General features: G+C 48.3%; 1 protein-coding gene across 2 annotated transcripts in view; it reads left to right on the forward strand.

Moving 5' to 3' along the window:
- Positions 1 to 617: 617 nt before the first annotated feature.
- The window catches only part of RBM17 (RNA binding motif protein 17), a 286,908-nt gene continuing 266,544 nt past the window's right edge, over positions 618 to 20,981 (forward strand). The window contains exon 1 of one of the 2 annotated variants that reach the window (XM_086918944.1): positions 618 to 721. The gene's annotated coding sequence lies outside the window, so the exon portion shown is untranslated. Of the gene's footprint in view, positions 726 to 20,981 lie in introns of both variants that reach the window. The other variant, XM_086918945.1, reaches the window with a different exon arrangement.

Raw genomic sequence — 20,981 nt, forward strand, 5'->3', positions numbered from 1 at the left:
AAGTTTAAGCTATTGCCATTGCCATTGTTATTTGTAATATCAATACATCTAAGTCACGTAAATACACAACATGTTGCATTACAAATGCTATACGTGTTTGCGAAAGTTATAACTATTGGCATTATAATTGAGAAAGCTATTAATTTATCTATTTTAAAAAATAAATAAATAAAAAAAATTAATTTATAAGACCAATAGCTCAAACTTACCTAATGCGAGCCCTATTGCATTTCCAATGCTTGTTTTTTTATTTTCATTCGCGTCCGCCAATGCTTGTCCTCATTAGCAGTTCATTTGCCTTTGATGCCTCGGTTTTCGATTTTCCTGCATCAATTCGACCACAAAACGAAAGCTGGTCGTTAACTGCTAGAGAGGCCGACTTTGAAGCTGGGGACCCGGGTTCGAGTCTCGGCGTTCGCTCAAACATTCTCTGATTCTGTGCAAATCACTTAAGCTCCCCTTTCCTAAAAACAATCCGTATGCAATTGGTGCTCTTGAAAAGCTCTCCCATACCTTCGGGTCGAGTTCGCGCTATTAAAATTGAAGGGAAAAAAAGCTGGTCTCCACGCACTTCCGGTGGCGCCGGAACCGAGAGCTGGTTGACAAGCAAGACTCTTACGCACTTCTGGTTGCACCGGAAGTTACCTTACCTGCAAAGCTACGCTGCGAACTGAACTGCGATAGAGGGAGATGGTGGAGAAACATTGTGGTCTTTTAAAGTGTGGGTATGGCGTTTCTTGTGCTTTTCGTTTTCTGTGCGCAGACAGACCTTGAGTGCGTGGTTGAGAAAATATTTTATAAGCTAAACACGCGGAGATCAGATTATCATCTCCAGGAGGACGATCCGGTTAATTATTGATTTCTGTTTTGGATGGAGATTTTTGGCTTCTGCTGTTCGATTAAAGGAGTTGTATTTCAAATACTCAACGGGACACAAACAAACGCCGCAAACTGTAAATGTGTAAACATGTAATCATGTGTTCAGGGCTAAATTCTCGCAGGGACAATTGAAGTTGATGGTGTATAGTGTAGCAGTAACTTTAGAGGGGTAAAATCCCTCGCAGATGAAATTTTTTTTTTTACTTTTATTTTTTCTTTAAGTGGTATAGTGACTGATCAAAATGGGTGAGTTTCTAAGTGCAGGTGTGTCTTAGACAGGTAAAATAAACATTTCCTTTCAGGCTGGATAGGGAAATCGAGGGTTTTTAAAAGACAAAAGAAAGTTACATTTTGGTCAATGGTTTGAAAAAAAGGGAGCTAGTTCTGTTAATGTTTTGGACAGTTAACCTGCTATAAAGAGCAAAGCGAAGCAAACTAGTTTTGTGCAGCCTACCACATCAATGCGTCCTTTTACTTAACACTATTTCATTCTTTGTGAGCACTGAGATGTGAGTACACCTCCCAACATAGCAGACCGCAATGAATTTAGGGTTGTACCAAAGGTGTAGTGTGTGTTAGGTGTGGAAAACTCACCTGGGCTCGGGTTAGTATAGGCTTTTTTTTATTTTAAGTGGCCAAGGCTTGTTGCATTTGTACGTGTCACTGCGTCGGGATTTGGCGAGTCCCCTCACTGTATTTTCCTGGTAATTATCTGCAGCGCTAGGAGTACGTTACTAAGGTAGAATGTGTAAATACAAAACTGGCTGTTCGTACAAGTGCATATGCTATACATGTGTGTTCACATGCGTGTAGGTGAATGTAGGGGTTTCTGACCAACGAACATAGCTTCATTCTGGACTTTGCGTACAACAGTTTTACATGCATGCTAGTACACGGCACAACTAACAATGTGGAGTTTTCTGCACAATACAAAATTATAAAGTTGTGTGTGCATGAAAGTAGCTCCTACAGTATGGAGACCATGTTTGAGCAACAGACATAATAAACATCAAGAGAAAAAAAAATTACACAATTCTGGAACATGCTTCCACTGACATATAATCACAATGTATCAGGATAAAACACCAAACCCCTGTACAATTATTTCTGTATCTAATATACGATGGCAGCATTTATAAAACATAAACACTATACCATTCTAAGAATGCATAATTTATAATAGTAATAATTATACGGCCTTCAGTTATGTGCAAATATGCTGATAAAATGCTAAATATCAATACCGTATCAATATATGTGCAAATTGGCCAGATCAAAAGCAAGGTTCAATAGCAACCTTCCTAAAGTGCAATATGCAATTAGCAGCACTTAGTTTAACTATATACAATTAAAATAAAACAAAGTGCAAATGCTATACCGATCTATCAGTGCATATTATACAGGGTCGAGGACCAGGGTCAGCGGACTGATAATTCTCGCCTCGGTGCCCACTTTGGGCAGTGATCACACTCGGTAACTCTGGGCATTAAGCTTGCCTCATCGCTACAACGGCCTCCCACAGACGCCGGGGATGCCTGGCTTCACCTTGGGGATACCCAGCATGGGACCATCTCACAGGGAAAGCCAGGACGGGTTCCCCAGCGGTCATTCGCGCCAGGATACTCCGGTAGTAATTGAGCGCGCTACAAAACACCTTACATTTACATTTACATTTACATTTACATTAGCAGCAATTTATACGGCATACATGTATGTGCAAATTAACATGATAAAGTGCATGATGTCAACACAAGCTTCCTTAAAGTGCACAGTACATTTAGCAGCTAAGGAAATTCATATAATAATTGATTTTCTTACAGAAATACATTTTAAAATATAGGTGGCCACATGAAAACATACATCTGAGGTCTCTAGATTAAACAATAATTGCATCGCTGATTGTATACCACGCGTATTATATTTTAAAAAGATGGGTTTCAAATAAAATTTTCTAAAAGGGGTATAAAATTTACAAGATTACATAAAATGACACGTGCTCTGTTTGGTTTTACCGTCACAAGGACACAAACAACTACCGGGTTTTTTGGGCACAGGAAAAGCCACAAGGTGATGCACAATTCCTAGACGGAGACGGGTTAATACAAATCGATGGGAAATAATACTAACTGTTGCAAGGTAAGATTGAAAGCCTTCGTTGATGTTGTATTGCTGGTAAAGATTGAATGTACTTTGTTTCTCATATTTTTCCATTCTAATCCCAGCTGTATACTTCAAGAACGAGACTTCCAACTCCCGCTTCGATAGTGTAGAACCTCTTATTAAGTCATTAAAAATGTCCAGACCATACAATGTTTTATACCAATGTTGTATATGACTCAGCCAGGGGATATTCGATCGGCGGTCAAGTTTAATACAATCGGTTATTACGTCCTGCGTAAACTTTGTCTCCTCCTTTGCCCAAATTGAACGCCATAAGGACAGGGGACGGAGAGCAATTAAATCATTAACATGGCTCATATCTAATTCCCTATGTATTAACTCAATTGAGGCCGTAGCCGGGGCACTGATTAATCGTTTTAAAAACACATTCTCCTTGCCCTGAACCATTTTGGCACTCTGTGCATCATACCCCCAGACCCCGGCCCCATATATGGCTGAAGAAATACATCTTGCATTAAATATGGTTAGCATTTCATAAATTCTGCGTTCCCCTAATTTAGCAGCAAATCAAAAAATACAATTTGTATTTCTGACCATTTTAAAAAGAACACTTTTTTGTTCATTTACCCATCTCCCATCTCCTGAGGAGGTGATGCCTAAATAACAAAAACTACTAACAGATTCTAGTCTCTCCCCTTCTAAAAAAAGGGCTTACATTTTCTTGGTCTCTTACCACATACCATAGTAACCGTCTTCCCTTTATTAATTTTCAATTTCCTACTTCCGATAAATACGTGGAATTGATTAATTAAATGTTGCAGTCCATTATGGGTCCTAGAAAGGAGAACCGCATCGTCCGAGTATAAGAGGACTGGGATAGGGTTACCATTAATGATGGGAGCATCTGCATTAGTCTGTCTTAAAGTTATATCAACCTGGTTTATAAAAAGAGAAAATAGTAGGGGGGCGAGTACGCATCCTTGGCGGATACCTCTCCGACTTTAAAAAAAGGGGTGCACTCACCATCTGTTCCAAACCTAACTTTGCTGGTTAAATTATTGTACAGACGGGCAAGCAAATGGATAATTTCAATGGGGGCACCCAGTGCCAATAAAGTAGGCCAGAGCAGTGCGTGTTCCACCAGATCAAATGCAGAACTCAAGTCGGCAAAGCACAGGTAAAGATTACCAGGTTTAGCTTTGGTATACTTGCCGACTATGAGTTCCAGGTTCACGCACTGCTCCATTGTACCCATTCCTCTACGGAACCCATACTGCACTGGGGACAAGATGTTTTTCTCCTCAGCCCAGGCTTCCAATCTCACTAATAGGGCCGACTAAGGATTTTAACTGTCGAGTCCAAAAGTGAGATTGGACGATAATTTCGGGCCTCCGACCTAGATCCTTTTTTGTAAAGGGGTATGATGATTGACTGTCCCCATGTCAGTGGTAAGCTATCTTCCACCGCCGCATTGAAATAATGAGTTAGAATTGGGGCCCATAGGGACATGTCATGTTTATAAAAATCCATGGGTACCCCATCAGGCCCAGGAGCTTTACCCCCCTTACTGTTTTTAATTGCCTCTGTGACTTCGCTCAAAGTTAAAAACAACTGCATTTTCTGCCATTTAAAACATGATACTGTGTCTATATTAAAAGTAGACCCATCTAAATTAAAATCAGAGTTGAAAATCTCTGAAAAATGCGCAATCCATGCGAGACAGCTGACGTGGGAACTGACCTCAGGAGTATTATCATTCTTTAAGAAGGGGCCATTGATAGTTTCCCAGAATAGTTTATGATTTGTAGTTGCAGCGGCCATATCCAGTTTGTTCCAGGCATCGTTTTGCAACTCCTTTTTCCTGGTTGCCAGGGCCAACTTATAATTATTTCTTACTTCTCTAACTCTTTCTTTATCTCTTGGTTTATCATCAAGCACTCTTTTTAACTTTTTTTAGGGTCTGAACACAATGGTTGTCAAACCACACAGTTTTATTTCTTTTAGGCTTTCTGTTTCTTGTTACCAAAGAGTTCTCGACTGTACCTGTAATTTTTAAAAAATTAGAGAGTACGGCGGGCGCTATCACATTTGGTGCAAGGCAGTAATCAACCTCTCTGGTACATTTACAAATAACATCCTTCGTTAATTTGTTAGGGTCAATTTTAATCCATTTAATTCTCATACCATTTGGTCTCACAGCAGTGATCCCTTGGACAGGCCTGCCATGCACAATAGTTTTTGGGCCCCAGCCCATTAACTCCACTGAAATGCTATTGTGATCACTCACAGGTTGCTCTATTACCCAAACATTGGAGTAAACTGAGCCATTAGACACCAAAATATGGTCAATATTCGATTGGGCATCCCTCCCCCTAAATGTTGGGCACTTTTCATTGTTTTTGTTCTTTGTGCATTCAAGCAGCTCCAGATTTAATTTAGCTATCAAGTTATTCAGTGCTCTGCCATAATTACTGTGCGGGAAATGATTAACAAAGGCACTATCACCCCCTGCATGCTCTTTATGATGACCACAAATCCCCTTCCCGAGCGTGACTACAAGCTTGGATATTAAAATCACCTGTCCAGAGGGGGGGGGCGTGGCTAGCCGAGCAGCGAGATGGCCGCTCTTTGAGTGAGCTCCGCCGGCTACTCTAATTGATCCTCCAGTTATCCTGTTCCTGGTGCCTGCGGACCCCTGTTCTACCCAGGTTCGCTCCAGCACACCCAGGGGATCCTTCGACCTGATTCCGGGACGCGGAGGCGGTGCCCCTTCGGAGAGGCGGAGACCGACACATACACCGGCCCGTGCGACCGCCCGGTCCCTCGCCGGAAGTGCCTCTTCCTGGGCGTCACGCGACACTGTGGGCCGAGGCTCCGGTGGCCTAATCTGATCTGGCGGCATCTGCGTGGAGACATCGCCTACCGGGAAGCGACCGCACCAGTCGGCCCGAGAAACCGCGAGTGAAGCCGTGGAGGGATTGGCCAGGTGAGGGGCTGCGGAAGCTGACGCGGCTTTGCGGGGAGACCTGAGACGCCGCGAGGAGCTCCGGCGTCCACCCTGGTGAGCGCTGACATACGGGAGGCCTGGGGAGCGGCAGTGAGGGACGCGCCGGCACTGCCTGCATTGCTACGGGGCCCGGAGGGGTGAGAGGCGCGGCTGCGGCGGAACAGAGGCTGCTTGGCTTTTCACCCGCGCCGCCACCGCCCCGGAGCCTGCACTTTGCCATCTACTTGGAGACTTGGTGTTTCGCCGGCCTAACCACTGCGCCTGAGTTTGCCATCCGCCACGGACTGCGCTGAGCGTACCCCCGCTCATATGACTGGACATTTGCGGCCCCGGTCCCCGCATTCTCGGCCGATGCTGATTTCCTGCCTGAGACGTGGATTCGCCATTGAGGTACAGGTGCCCGCCATTTTGTGACCCGGCGCCGCCCGCGTGGCACGCTGCGGCTCAGAGGTGCCACTGGGAAACTGCGCCCATCGTACACACGGCTGGACTAGGCACTGAAATCCCACAGCTACGCCTGGCACACCTGGCGCCACTTGACCTGCTACACGTGGACTGCGCACTCCCTGGACCTCCGCTCATATAACTGGACACTTTGCGGCCCCGGTCCCCGCAGTCTCAGCTGCTGTTGATTTCTTGCCTAAGGCGGGGACTCGCCAGTGCGGTGCCGGTGCCCGCCGTTTTGTGACCTGGAGCCGCCCGCATAGTACACTGCGACTCAGGGGTGCCACTGGGAAACTGCGCCCATCGTGCACACGGCTGTACTAAGCACGGACATCCCACGGCTTAGCCTAACACACCTGGCACCACTTGGCCTACTGCACGTGGACTGCACGCTCGCGGAACACGACACTGGGTGGGCGCTGCCCCTTTGCGCAACCCGCGAAATTCATCCATCTGCAGATATGGGGAAAAATGATGCCAAGCAGGCTAAGATAAGCTTCGACAACAGGAAACCCCCGAAGAACCCGGTGCCGGAGTCGGACGGTGGCGCATCGGCTTCGCAAGGGGCTACCCCGGACATTGACTTTGGGGCCCTCATTATGGAGGTCAGATCCAGCCTAAAGAGCATTGACGCCAAGCTTGATACTATGGCCTCACAACTTGAATCTGTGAAGACTAAGGTGGACGCCCACGAGACGAGACTGGATTGCCTTGAAAATAGACAAACTGAATGTTGTGAGTTCCAGCAGCAGGCAAAGCAACATATCACGTCGCTGGAGCGGGAAATCGGTAATCTGCGTGCCAAGTCGGACGACTTGGAAGCACGTTCCAGAAGATCCAACATACGCATTACAGGCATCCCGGAGACGACAAACATAGGAAAGATGGAATCGTTTGTTTCGGACCTCCTGCATGAACTGTTCGACCCGGATCTGTCCCCGGTTTTCACAGTGGAAAGGGCGCACAGGTCCCTTGGGAAACGGCCTCCGCCGGGCGCCCCTCCGCGGCCCATCCTGGCTAAATTGCTGAACTACCAGGATAGAGACATCATCCTACGTTTGGCGAGAGAGAAGGGTAAGGTCACGCACCAGGGTAACCACCTCTCCTTTTACCCGGACTTCACCCCACTTGTGCAGGCTGCCCGAAAGGAATTCCTGCCAGCGAAGAAAATTCTGCTGCAAGCTGGTGTGCCCTATTCACTCCTTTATCCGGCGAAGTTGAAGATTCAACATGAAAACACCTCTCACTTCTTCACGGACGCCAAATCTGCACTCAAGTTTGCTAAACACATCTGTGCTGGGGCCAGGAGGAAATCGCCACGACTTGAGGAAACGTCGGACCACCTCAGCGACAATGACTGAGACACCTACGGCTTCCGCCTGGTACAGCTGTACATTTGTCTTGCTGACTCACGGTGGGTAACCCGAGCTGGCCTTGGAATTGGGTATGTTGCTTCCGGACTGGCCCATTGCGGGTAAGTCTCTGGGACGCTCTTGAGCTCCAACCTGTAGCTGCTACATCTGTGCTTTATTTGTGACTTTGATTGCTCATTGACTTTGTGAACCTCAGGCCGGGGGTACTGCTAGTGCCCAGGAACTTTGAAATTTGACTGTAGCCACCCCGTACATGCGGGGGTGTATGCTGAGCACGCCACGCCTCATGGGGTGCCTCCCTTTGTTATTGATGTTGGGGTTTTTTCACGCGTTGCGTGCCTGCTCTAGGGGTATGTCACGACCTGATTGGGGGGTTGCTGAGGGTGGAGGGTGGTGGGGGAAGTTATGCAAGTTGCGAGTTTTAGTTTTGAACTGGTGCACTGTACTGCTATACATGCTTATCTGTTTGCGACCTTTGCTTGTAGCCATGACGCCTCGAAGGCTTTCTAGCCGTTGGAGATGGGGGCGCGGGGGAGGGCTTCGACACTTTCTGACGTTTTAAATGGGGGGTATTAAGATTTGGACTTGGAATATTAGGGGACTTGGGGATTTCAAGAAAGCTCGCTTGATGCATGGCATATTATCTAGACATAACGTAGACATTTGCTTCTTGCAGGAAACACATCTTCATGTCACCCCTTCACCCCGTTTGAAAAATTCCCGATGGGCTCACGTATACTCTTCTATCTATTCCAATTATGCGCGAGGCGTAGCCATACTTATTCGCAGAGGGTTGGATTGGCGTGAGCACTCTCAAGTGCGTGATGCAGAGGGGAGATATGTCTTGTTGCATGGCTCTTTGCAGGGGCGGCCCGTAGTTCTGGCCGCGGTCTATGGTCCTAATGTGGACGATCCCGACTTTTTCAGGAGTGTTTGGGCGGAGATTACGTTGCTGGACTGCCAGACAATAGTGTTGGGGGGTGATTTCAACACGGTGCTGAATGATGACGTTGATCGAAGTGGGGTGAGCAGACCGCAGCATGCTAGAGCGCGTCAAGCGATACTGGATGTCATGAGTGAGGGTATGCTATCTGATGTTTGGAGGGCCAGGCATCCAGGTGTCAAAGCGGGGACCTGCTATACTTGTCATAAAGCTGCTTGGTCAAGATTGGACTTTTGGCTGGTGTCTCCTGAAGTTGCGACGTGGGTGACGAATGTTGATATCATGGCTAGATCTCTGTCGGACCATGCTCCGTGCATGTTGGAGCTGTGCCCCCCCAACACTGTGAACAGGGCGTTCCAATGGCGCCTCCCACCACACGCGCTCACAGACCCGGTATTTGTAGAAGAGATTAGAGAAGACATTGTTAAATACTTCGCTGAGAATGCTGGGTCTGTCTCCTCTGAGGCAGTTGTATGGGATGCCTTTAAGGCTGTGATCAGAGGCCAATGTATAGCGCGGAAAGCAGGGGTCCTACGCGCAATCAGAGACACGTTGGCTAAACTGGAGGGGGAACTGAGAGACCTTGATATCGCCTTCGCTTCAGACCCGTCGTTAGAAATCGCTGGTAATCTGAAAACCAAGTTATTAGCCTTCAATGAGGAAGCGGAGAGAGAGGTGCGATTCTTAGGGCGGCAGGCCGAGGCGCGTAGATACGGGGAGGGAGACAGACCGAGCAGAACCCTTGCCAGACTTGTAGCTCCTCGCTCACAGTCCAACTATATCCACACCGTATATGATAGGTCCGGCACTCTAGTGAGAGGCCAGGAAGCTGTGCTGGGCGCGTTCGCGGATTTTTACGCCACCCTCTACACCTCAAAACAACCCACGACACCCACATCACTGCGGGATTTTCTTGACTCGATTGCCCTCATATGGTTTAACAACAACCACAGGCAATACATGGACCTCACTGTCACAGTACAAGATATCATTCAGGTGATTAAAAGTATGCCGGCCAACAAAGCTCCTGGCCCTGATGGCCTAACTACAGCCTTCTATAAAACATATGTCGATGTACTGGCGCCGAGACTACACTCCGTGTTTGTCGAGGCTCTTGAATTAAACTCCCTTCCGGACTCCATGCGTGAAGCCTTAATTATCACGCTACTTAAACCGGACAAGGATGAACAACAACTGGACTCCTACAGGCCCCTTTCACTTATAAACGTGGATGCTAAAATCTACGCGAAGGTGATTGCAGATAGATTACAACCGATGCTGCCTATGATTGCACTCCCTGACCAATCGGGATTTATCCCTGGCCGTGCGACATCACATAATCTCAGAACCATTTTTTCTGTCCTTCACTACCTGCACCCATCGGTACAGGCAGCGGTGGTGTTTCTAGACGCCCCCAAGGCCTTCGACTCTTTAGAATGGCCTTACCTTTTTAGTGTTCTAAGACGGATGGGCTTCAGTCAGAATTTCATTACTCTGATCAGGCTCCTGTATACGGAACCTAGAGCCAGGGTGAGTGTTAACGGGCTCGTTTCCAAGCCATTTACTATCTCTAGGGGTACCAGGCAGGGATGTCCTCTGTCCCCGCTCCTTTTTGCAATCGCAATGGAGCCGCTTGCGGCTCGAATACGGCAACATCACACTGCCAGAGGCATTAGTTTTAGCGCTAGGAGCCTGCTAATTTCGCTATACGCGGATGATGTCACTTTGTACGTCATTAATCCCAAAGACAACATGAGTCCGCTACTCCGAGAATTTGTGAGGTTTGAGGGACTGGCGGGGATATCCATCAACTGGTCAAAGTCGGTGGCCTTCCCCCTTACGGAGTGCACTGTTCGCCCTGCTCCGGACTACCCCCTCAAGTGGGAGTCAGACGCGGTCAAATATTTGGGTGTCTGGATTAGCCGGGATGTACAGGAACTGTGGTCACTAAATTTCGGGAGAGCGGTGGACTGGTTTGAAGGAAAGATTGAGGTCTGGAACAAATTACCTCTGTCCCTAGTTGCTAGGATTGCACTGGCGAAAATGGTGGTCCTCCCCAAATTTTTATATTTGTTCGTAAACATACCACTGCCGATGACAAAACACTTCCACGCTCGCATCCGCTCGCTGCTGCTGAGGCTGGTGTGGGCCGGTGGACAGGCCAGAGTCTCCTGGGACCTGCTCACACTTCCGCTCCGACAGGGGGGCCTGGGTGCCCCTGACTTGAAGCTATACTCTCTTTGTGCACAGGCTCAGTTCCTACATTTCTGGGCTTATCCCACTCCCTTCCAGCCGCATGCGGCGGTGGAACTAGCTGTGGTCGCCCCCCTGCCATTACGAGTGGCACTATACGGGAAAGTGACTTGCCCGTCGAGAGAGGTAGACACGGTGGAGATGGTCCGCTGGGCCTGGCGCGAACTTCAGAAGCGGGCCGGGCTCTCCTTGCTTTACGCGCCGGCCATCCCCTTGAGGGGTAACCCTATGTTACCTTGCCTGAAAGCCAGAGGGGACGTCCTCACGATACGTGGACACCGACTTCTCACCTTTGCTGACCTATATCCTGATGGCACTTTTTTTGAGATGGCCGCCAGTGGGGACGACCAGCCCGACTCTTTTGCAGATATGTTCCTGTACCATTCCCTTAGGGAATCATGCAAGAAGCTAGGCTCGCGATTCCCGGAAGAACCGTGCACGCTGTCTGCCCTCCAGAACCTGCTTTCGCGACCTTCCCCCAAAAAACTGGTGTCTAGACTGTATAACTGCATACAGGAACAGGCGCCACTGACGGTGGCCACAGCCAGAAATGCTTGGGCTGCGGACCTGGAAGACCAGCTGTCGGACGACACATGGGAGTACTGCTGTAAGCAGCTCACTGCACTTTCTCCGAACTATCGGCTGCGGCTCATCCATTTCAAATTCCTGCACCGATATTATCGGACGCCGACACTTTTACACCGGATGGGCGTCCGTGCGGACGCCTCTTGCTGGAAATGTGGGGGGGAGGGTGCGTCCTTTATGCATGTGGCTTGGAGTTGCCCCAAACTGGGTACATATTGGTCGGAGATTTTCACCGCCGTCAACCAAATCATACACAGGACTGACGCGCCGACCCCGCTACTGGGTCTGCTAGGATACGTTAAGGACACTGAACCCTGCGACAGGAAACTACACGCATTACTTCTTTTGTATGCCAAAAGACAGATCGCATTACACTGGGGCAGGTTTGGCTCTCCACTCTTTCCAGGGCTGGATCAGAGATGTGACATACGGTCACTCACAACTGACGCACTACTGGGAGACTATGCCCACTGCTTCCAGACCTAATGATATATGGGGCCCGTTCCTTGAGTGGACAAGAGCACGCGCGAGCTCGGACTCCCCGGGTACGTCACCTGCTGCGAGTGTTTCCGATGATATGGGTTAATGTGTACCCTGCGTGGTTGAGAGATTGCCGTCCTATAGTCACGCGCAGGTGCGGACTGACCCTGAACTGGCACACACTCTGCGCTTGCGATCCCCTCTGCCCCCGGATATGTCACTGACCCCCCTCTCCCACTGGCCCTCTGGTGACCTCACTTCCGCCCCTCCCACCCCTTCCCCCCACCTCCGCCCCCCTAACCTATATGTGCGCAACATGGATATTGCTACGTACCCGCCCTAGCTGTGGCTGGCCCTCCTTGGAGGCAACCCAGCGCGGGACCATGGGACCTCATTGATGGCTTAGATGTTGTATGGCTCTATTAACACGTACTTGCACCTTTGACTGTTGTTTTTTGGTCTTTGTTTGTTGGTGGGACATGTTGGGAGAAAAACGGTGTTGTATGACACATCCTTTCCGCATGCCGCCGCAGCTGGTTGTTGATCGCTGCATGCACGGAGGCGGCTCGATTGTTTCTTGACGCCTTTCAATGTCAAACACACTGTGAGAAAAGTAAGACCGTTTACTCGCTGAAGCTGCACTGCATACGCTCTAGATGTTATTGTGTTCAATGTCTACCTAGGGGGGCTAGGTCCGGCCGAATGACGGACCCTGTTCTGTATTCTTATACCTTGTGCATTCTATATCTGATAGCGGCCTGCCTCCGGGTTGTTGGCGTGACGCAGTGTGAACCTTCTACCTCATTTGTACACAATAAATGTCTTACACCAAAAAAAAATAAAAAAAAATAAAAAAATCACCTGTCCAGAGTATTGCAAAATTATTCTTTGATAGTGCAATTGCAGCTTCAATGGCACATTCGACATCTGGGACAATCTTATCCCGATTAGGACCCACAAGATTGTTATAAAAGTTGACAATAATTAAATCTCTGCCATGACTGTGTGTAAGACGCAAGACTGATGCATGCTGGCACACTACTGTATTTCCCCCAACATTAAATTCCGTTAATTTTGTCGAAACCAGAGTCAATAGGCCTCCCTTTGCTCTGCCAGCCTTAGATGCTACTGCTGCCACACTGTAGGAGGTATAGCCTTCAACTTGTATTTGTTCTCTATGCCATGTCTCTTGTAAGCATATTATATCATAACCACATGTAATAAAGTTATCCCAGAACGGGGTACATAATTTTGCAACAATTCCCGCTATATTCCAGGTAGTAATTACAAGGGAGTCAGGATGACTGACTCCTGTACCTTCAAGGTGGTTAGACAAAGATGATGTGTCTAGACTTACTGTCATATTAACATTAGCATTTGTCACAGTTACATCATTATCTATATCATTATCTATACATGACACATTTTTAAGCAAAATTAACTTTGACTCAGTTACAGTTTTTTACAACGCTTTGGTCCCCCAACTCTTTTTCCATAATTACTGTATCACCCACTACGGCACTTCCAGGGTGCGGGGCCATAGATGAATCATTCAGTCAATCATTCTCCTCTAATGAGTTGAACAACTGAAATCTATTGGAGGTTCGAACCAAAAAGTTTTCATATATATTAGAAAATAAAGGGGGGAGAATGGGGACAGCATTAGGACGATTGATAAGGGCAACTCTTGGATGCTTGAAGGTATGTGTAGTAGTTTGTCTTCCTGACTGATTCCTATAAAAATAATCAAGTGGAAACAGCGTGGTGTTATATTCATGATTCGATGGCATGGGTGCATGTAAAATCGAATTTCTCGCCCACTGAGTAGTCATAAAATGTATAACTATACAGTCCCCATTTATCTCCTTTTTATTTGGTCCCACCCAACCTACCCTCTGCGTAGTTATAATTTCACCTGCCCCTCGTATTGGGAAGCCACAGTTTTTCACCAACCAATGCAGGGGTTTATTTTTTAAGGTTTCCTGATTTTCAAGTTTGGTGGGCAGCAATTTGGGAACATTAGCGAGGATCGCTACATATGGTCTACATTCAGGTGGCAAATTAATTGTGGCTGGGATAATGTTATTAGTTTGGCGCCTTGGTACTGGCAAGTTCTTATTGTTGTACACAGAGTCACTGATGTTCCTCTGGCCCCCAATTACTTTCTGCCTATCTACTATCTTAAGGGCAGTTGTTGCTGGCTTTTGCATTCCACTTACAGATGTTACCGGATTCGCCACCGTAGTGGACAAACTTGGGATTCGGGTTGCTGTACTTGATGTATTTTTGCTCGGACTCCCAGAATGTACATTAGTTGTATGGGATCTGGCTTGCGTGCCCAGGTGTTCTAGGACATCCAAATTGGCTATGCCCAGTTTTTCTAGGTTCTCTACTTTTTAGGTCTCGCCTAGACGAAAGCAAAAAGCAAAGCTTTTTGCTGTCTAGGGAGACAACTAATGTAATCACTTTCGGGGGAATGTAGACAGCAGACTGTCACGAGCGTCTCCTGCCGGAGATTCTACCTCGTGAGCGCGCACGTCGCCGTGCCTCATTTTCCCATTCTGAAACCAAGCCACACTCACGCATGCGCACATACACACACTGCATACACACACACACGCACCCCCCCTTAAACAGACACACGCTGCATACACACACGCACCCCCCTTAAGCAGACACACGCGCGTACACCCCCACCCTCAACCCTACTCACCGGGCTCCTCTCCCCTTACGCATGGGAAGGCACTGTGGAGCTCTGTGCAAGAAGGAGCGCTGTTTAAAATCACCGCCGCCTCCCACAGCGGCATTGTAGGGAAATTCTAAGTAAGTTGCCTCACCGTAAACACCGCCGCAGCCCGGGAACTTCGGGAGCCTCAGAAATCCCGAGCGCAGCTCCTCTGACGTCAGACGAGGAGCCGCACTGGGATTGGTGCCGGTGGAAGTCAAGGTTTCTGATTGGTTGGTTTCTGATAGGTTTCTGATTGGTTTCTGACTGATAGCCAACCAACCAAGAAGCCTTGAAACGGAAGACTCGTCGACGCCAGGCGGGAGGGGCTTCTTCGCTCCTCACCCGGGCTGCGCCTGCTTTTCACAGCGTGTCAATCAGCTTGGTTCACGACAGCACATGGGCATGCGCACGGCTTGTCTTTCAGCTCGCGCCTGGATCTTGCCCCCGGACAGCAGATGAGCACGCGCAGGGGCCTCTTAACTTTCAAGCGCTCCCACCCACCACGCGCTCGCCTGGACAGCCCCATCAGCCTGAGTTGTCAGCGGGTCGGCGCTTTGTGCAAGGCTGAGGAGAAGCGCTGTTTGTCATTCAGGAGGGACTCCACTTGCGCTGTCCCTGCCGGCATCATCCCAATGCGCTCGAGGTGGAAGGCGGGAGCCTTCTGCGGCCCCCGTGCCTGCGGCGGTTCTCCGTGTGAGACGTACTTACGAGGCTGTCAGGAACAAGAGGCGCAGACTGGTGTTGGGAGAACACAAGGAGGCGAGATGGAGACCAGGCTGATGCTGGTGGCCGCCCTGTGCTGCAACATGAGACCCAACGGTGAGACGCGCTCCACGGTTCCCTGCGCACTAGGCATTCCGGCGGTTCCTTTTTTTCTTATCTCTGCAACTTGCTGTGTTTATGTCACATCCCCACCCACAGGCTTGTCATTTTAGTATTCTCCACCTTGGTGCTAATACCACCTCCACCGCTGTTCCCTCCTTGCCGCTAGGTGTCCAGGAACAAATAGCGTGGACGAGAAGCGTGAACCAAGCATTTCAACCCCCCCGGAAAAGTACTGTTAAGATACGTCAGTAGGAAACCTATATGAGTCAGGCATTTCATCCATAAACAGTGTTGTTAACGCACATGAATGGAAGGCATATATGGGCCTTGCATTTTTTCCCCCAATAGTGTTGTTAGAATAGATTAGTGGAAGGGAGAGATGCGAGTCAAGCATTTCAACCCTCAATAAGCGCTGTAAAGGCAGCTGAATGGAATACAGGTATGAGTCAAGCATTTCATCCCCCAATGGTGCTGTTAAGGAAGATGAGTGTAAGACAGGTATGAGAAAAGCGTTACATATGCGCAACAGTATCCCGAAGGCAGATGAGTGGAAGATTATAGATTCAGGTCATGCATTTCAACCCCCTATAGTGCTGTTAAGGAAGATGATTGTAAGAGAGGTATGGGAGGAGCGTTTCATGTGCGCAACAGTATCCCGGAGGAATACACATCAAAGTCATGCCTTTCAACCGAAAAGTGCTTTTAAGCAAACTAGTGTAAGAGGGGAGTGAGACAAGCACCCCCTCACCCCAAACAGTGCAGGGGAGCTGTGAGTGAGTCACGTATGTCATTCCCCAGCAGGGGCCGGAAGACGGAGTTGAAGAGAGCTGTGAGGCAAGCACTTCCTCAAAGGAGCTATATCTTTACTTTCATGTAGTTGTGCAAAAGGGGATTCTGGAATATTCTGTAGCACGGGAATCTGGTAGTTGTCCTCTTTCCTAACTATGGTTAAAGGGTTTACAATTGCGTTTGTTCTGTCTGGTGGCCTCCCACAAAAACACACAACTTGTTTCTCCCAACCACACTGTAGCCATCCACCACCACCTCATCCACCACCACCACCTCATCCACCACCACCTCATCCACATGCACCACACCCACCACATCCACCACCACATCCATCACCACCACCACATTCACCACATCCACCCCATCCACCACCACATCCACCACCACCACATCAAACACCACATCCACCACCAACACCACATACACCACCACCACATGCACCACACCCACCACCTCCTCATCCACCACCACCTCATCCACCAGCACCACACCCACCACATCCACCACCACCACCCCATCCACCACCACATCCTCCACCACCACATCCTCCACCACCACATCCTCCACCACCACATCCTCCTCCACCACATCATCCTCCACCACCACATCCACCACCACCACCACCACCACATCCACCAGATCCACTACCACCACATCCATGTGTGTGGCTGTGTGTGTGTGTGTGGCTCTGTGTGTGTGTGTGTGTGGGGGGGGGGGGAGCTGCACATGGGTCTCACATTTGCGAGAGATTAAGCTATTGGCATTGTAAATGACAATGCCATTTATTTATCTGTTTTCAAAACCAACACATAAATACAAAATTTGTCATTTACAATGCCAATAGCTCTAACTTTTGCAAAGGCGAGACCGTTGCATTGTAAATGCTTGTTTACTTAACATTTCTAGAGATTCCATCACTGGTGCAATATGAGATTTTACCATTTTGTCCTGATATGCTACAAGTACTTCAACATTATTTGGAATTAGTATTTCCTTCGCGTATGTGTCCTTTAAGTGTGTGTCTCCGCTACGCTGGTGTATCTCACCCTCTCTTTCACAGGTTACTGAGGTTTGTACAGCTCTCTTCTTTTTCCTTCTATATGTTTTACCCTGCTTATTAATTATCAACCTTTTTCTACTTTGGGTAGATTTCCTTTTAGGTGGGGCAGAATCACAATCGATTTCGCTATTTAACAAACTGATGTCACTAGTTTGTACAATTGAGATGATGGCATTAGTGTCACAACCATCCAGTTCCCCTATGTCTATAGGCACATCAGTCTGCGTTAGGGGCTGCGGTGTTATACTAGCTGACAAGTCAGGTGTTATTGACAGCCTGCTCTTCCTAACACAGAAAACAGTGGGTTCTAAAGGTTGTGGTACATTAGATTGTATTGGGTCATACCTTGGCAAACCTGTAAAAGATTCTAACAAAATAGAGTCATGTGATATCGTTGTTTCATTTGTAACGCTAACCTGAGTGTTGGTAACTTTTGGCGATTGACTTATTAAACACATACTGGCTGGTAGGGAAAGTCTCCTTTCTGTGTTTTCAATAGCGTTAACAACAACCCCAATAGTTTGTTGCAACATTCTGTCAATTGCAGTTAGGGTAGGTAAAGGAGTTGGCACCAATATTTGTTTTCTTGTAGCGGAACGTGTGTGCATAGGTGTTTTTCTTACCACAGCTCTGCTTTTACTTTTACCCTCCATCAGGAATCTAACAGGCCGATAATCTTTTATAGTCAAACACAGTGTGGGATTACCCTAGTTGTACAAAAGGTAGGAAAGCCAAGGAAGGTTGCCCGGCCCGGTCTTCTGCGGTCTCCGAGGGCCTCAGAGGGCCCGCCCTTTGCCCGGGCTTAGCCCGGCGCGTCCCGCGCGCGTCCTCGTGGGACGAGGAAGTAGGCACAGCTTTATGCGCCTCCTGGCGCTGAAAGGTGATGATGGGGGAGGCGACCTTTGCTTAGAGGCTGCTGGGATCTGTAGTTCTGTGTCTCCCGACCGGTGGAGCTAAGCCCGGCCAGTCGGAAGTGCTGGAAGATGACACGCGGCGGAGCAAAGCCCGGCCGCCACCACAGCCACTGAAAACAAACAGCACACCACAGCGGGACCTCAGCAGGGCGGGAGGTGAGCTCCTAGCGAGAAAGCCCTCCCAGGAACTGCCACTCGGTCCTCGGTAGTAGGCGCAGCTTTATGCGCCTCCTGGCACTGAAAGGTGATGATGGGGGAGGCGACCTTTGCTTAGAGGCTGCTGGGATCTGTAGTTCTGTGTCTCCCGACCGGCAGAGCCAAGCCCGGCCAGTCGGAAGTGCTGGAAGATGACACGCGGTGGAGCAAAGCCCGGCCGCCACCACAGCCACGGAAAACAAACGGCACACCACAGCGGGACCTCAGCAGGGCGAGAGGTGAGCTCCTAGCGTGAAAGCCATCCCAGGAACTGCCACTCGGTCCTCGGTAGTAGGTTCTCATCACTCATCTCATTCCTTGTTTACCCAATTTGTCTGGTTTCCACATACGTCTCGTCCACACTCCCTCTATTAGGTTTCGACAATTCTATCCCGTAAGGGATAAATAGACGAGAGTATAGAGGGCAAACCAAGCTTTGAAACCATCGCGGATTGTGTCCAGTTCATGTGGTGCACTCGTGCGGAACGCGCGCCCACATCAAAGCCATCAGCCTCCCTCCCACAGGCATCTGAAGCTTCCCCAGCATGCGCTCGGCCTCAGGTATTGAAGCGTGAAGCTTTCCAAGCGCGCGCTCAGCATCACTTCTCCTCCCCCCTAATTCACCCCTGCCAGGACCCTAAGGCTGACTTCTTAGGACTGACTTTTCCAAATCTCTGTCCCTCACCCCTTCTTTATTTATTCTTTCTCTCACCCCTTTATTTCTTTTCTCGTCTGCTTCTTTCCTATGTTTACTTCTGTCACCCCTATCGTTTTCTCTTGCTATCTCACACTTTGTTTCTTTCTCTCTCCACACTATTCTTTCCTACTTCCCGCTGTATTCTCCCTTTCATCCTCATTCTTTCTCTTTCATCTCCCCTCCCCTTCTATCCTTCCTGCCTCTCTTTAGCTCTTTCTTCGTATTGTCACGTCTTCTCCGGTCTCTCTCCTTTTCTCTTGTTTGTTCTCTTTCTCACCCTCTCTACTGTCGTTATCTCCGCCACTGCTTCTCAAGTGACTGAAAGAGTGTGTTCTGAAACAGACGATTCAATAGAAGTTGGAATTTACTTAAAAAAGCCACTATAAGCTACAACATAATGCATTTAAACCTGCGAGGATTGTACCTCCGGAAGACTGGGATAATTGCCGGCTTTGCCTTTCTGCCTTTGCCCTTTCATGAATACATGCCCTCTTTTGTTTGGTTTCAGTGCACCACAGTTGTCTTCTGTCTGTGTACACACACGTACAAACAAATCAGCCACATGAATGCACATGAACAAATGCTCCCACATGCAAAATCTCACATACATATCTACCACGCAAAAATACACACACACACCTAAACAACCAACCACACAAACAAACGCACACGCAACTACCCAAATATACATACACAGTTACACACACAGACGCAACTACTCAAATACACGTATCTGGGCAAGCAAATAAACCAGACGCCTCACAGACACAAACAACCACATTAATACACCTACTCTGCGAACCCCGCAAACGCAACCACAACAATACACTTGGTACCCATGCAAATATATCCACACGCACAGACGCAGCTATGCAAATACACATTCGCACACATTCATTAGCCCCATATACACACCTACCCGCACAACCACATAAATACGCACACAGACATACGTACATTACAAATATTCACACGCAACCACACAAATAAGCAAAGATTACACCCACCCACACAAACATTCACAAACAACCAAATACACATAAACCCCTACACACAAACGCCACCACACAAAATACATACGCGCACACAAATGCGCGTACATACTTACACACACACACACTAAAACATGCTCACATATACACAGATATGCTCGCATATACACCCATGCCTACACGTATCCACACACACATACATACACGTGCATAAATACCTTCAGCGGTTCAGTTCTTTGATTATTCGGTAGTCACTGAAGCAATATTCTCGTGGTGTTTAGTAAATATGTATACTATCTGCCCGTGACGTTTCTCTGGGCTCAGATAGCTGGACCAAGGAATGTAATGTTTATGAAATGCGTGAATGCCCCCTCCACTGTTTTCCTCGTTAGTCAACAAAAAACAATATAGGGTTATACCTAATGTTTATGAAAACACAAGTCCTGTAGCAGGACCCATGGGAGTCGGGAGAGATACAGGCACAGCCTACGCTTTTAAAGTCATTGTCTTATCAGAATGTTCGACCTTCACCATCATTGGTCGCATTAGGACACAGGTAACTGGAAACCGATAGGGAAAGGCTGGGGATTTCGAGCACATATAGGCAGTAAAGGCCTGTGTAGCCACAACCACCACAGCAATACCACAGCATCACTCAGCACCACTCAGCACCACTCCAGCATCACTGAGCGCCAC

This window comes from Lissotriton vulgaris, chromosome 1_1, assembly GCF_964263255.1.
Source record: "Lissotriton vulgaris chromosome 1_1, aLisVul1.2, whole genome shotgun sequence".
Classification (NCBI taxonomy): domain Eukaryota; kingdom Metazoa; phylum Chordata; class Amphibia; order Caudata; family Salamandridae; genus Lissotriton; species Lissotriton vulgaris.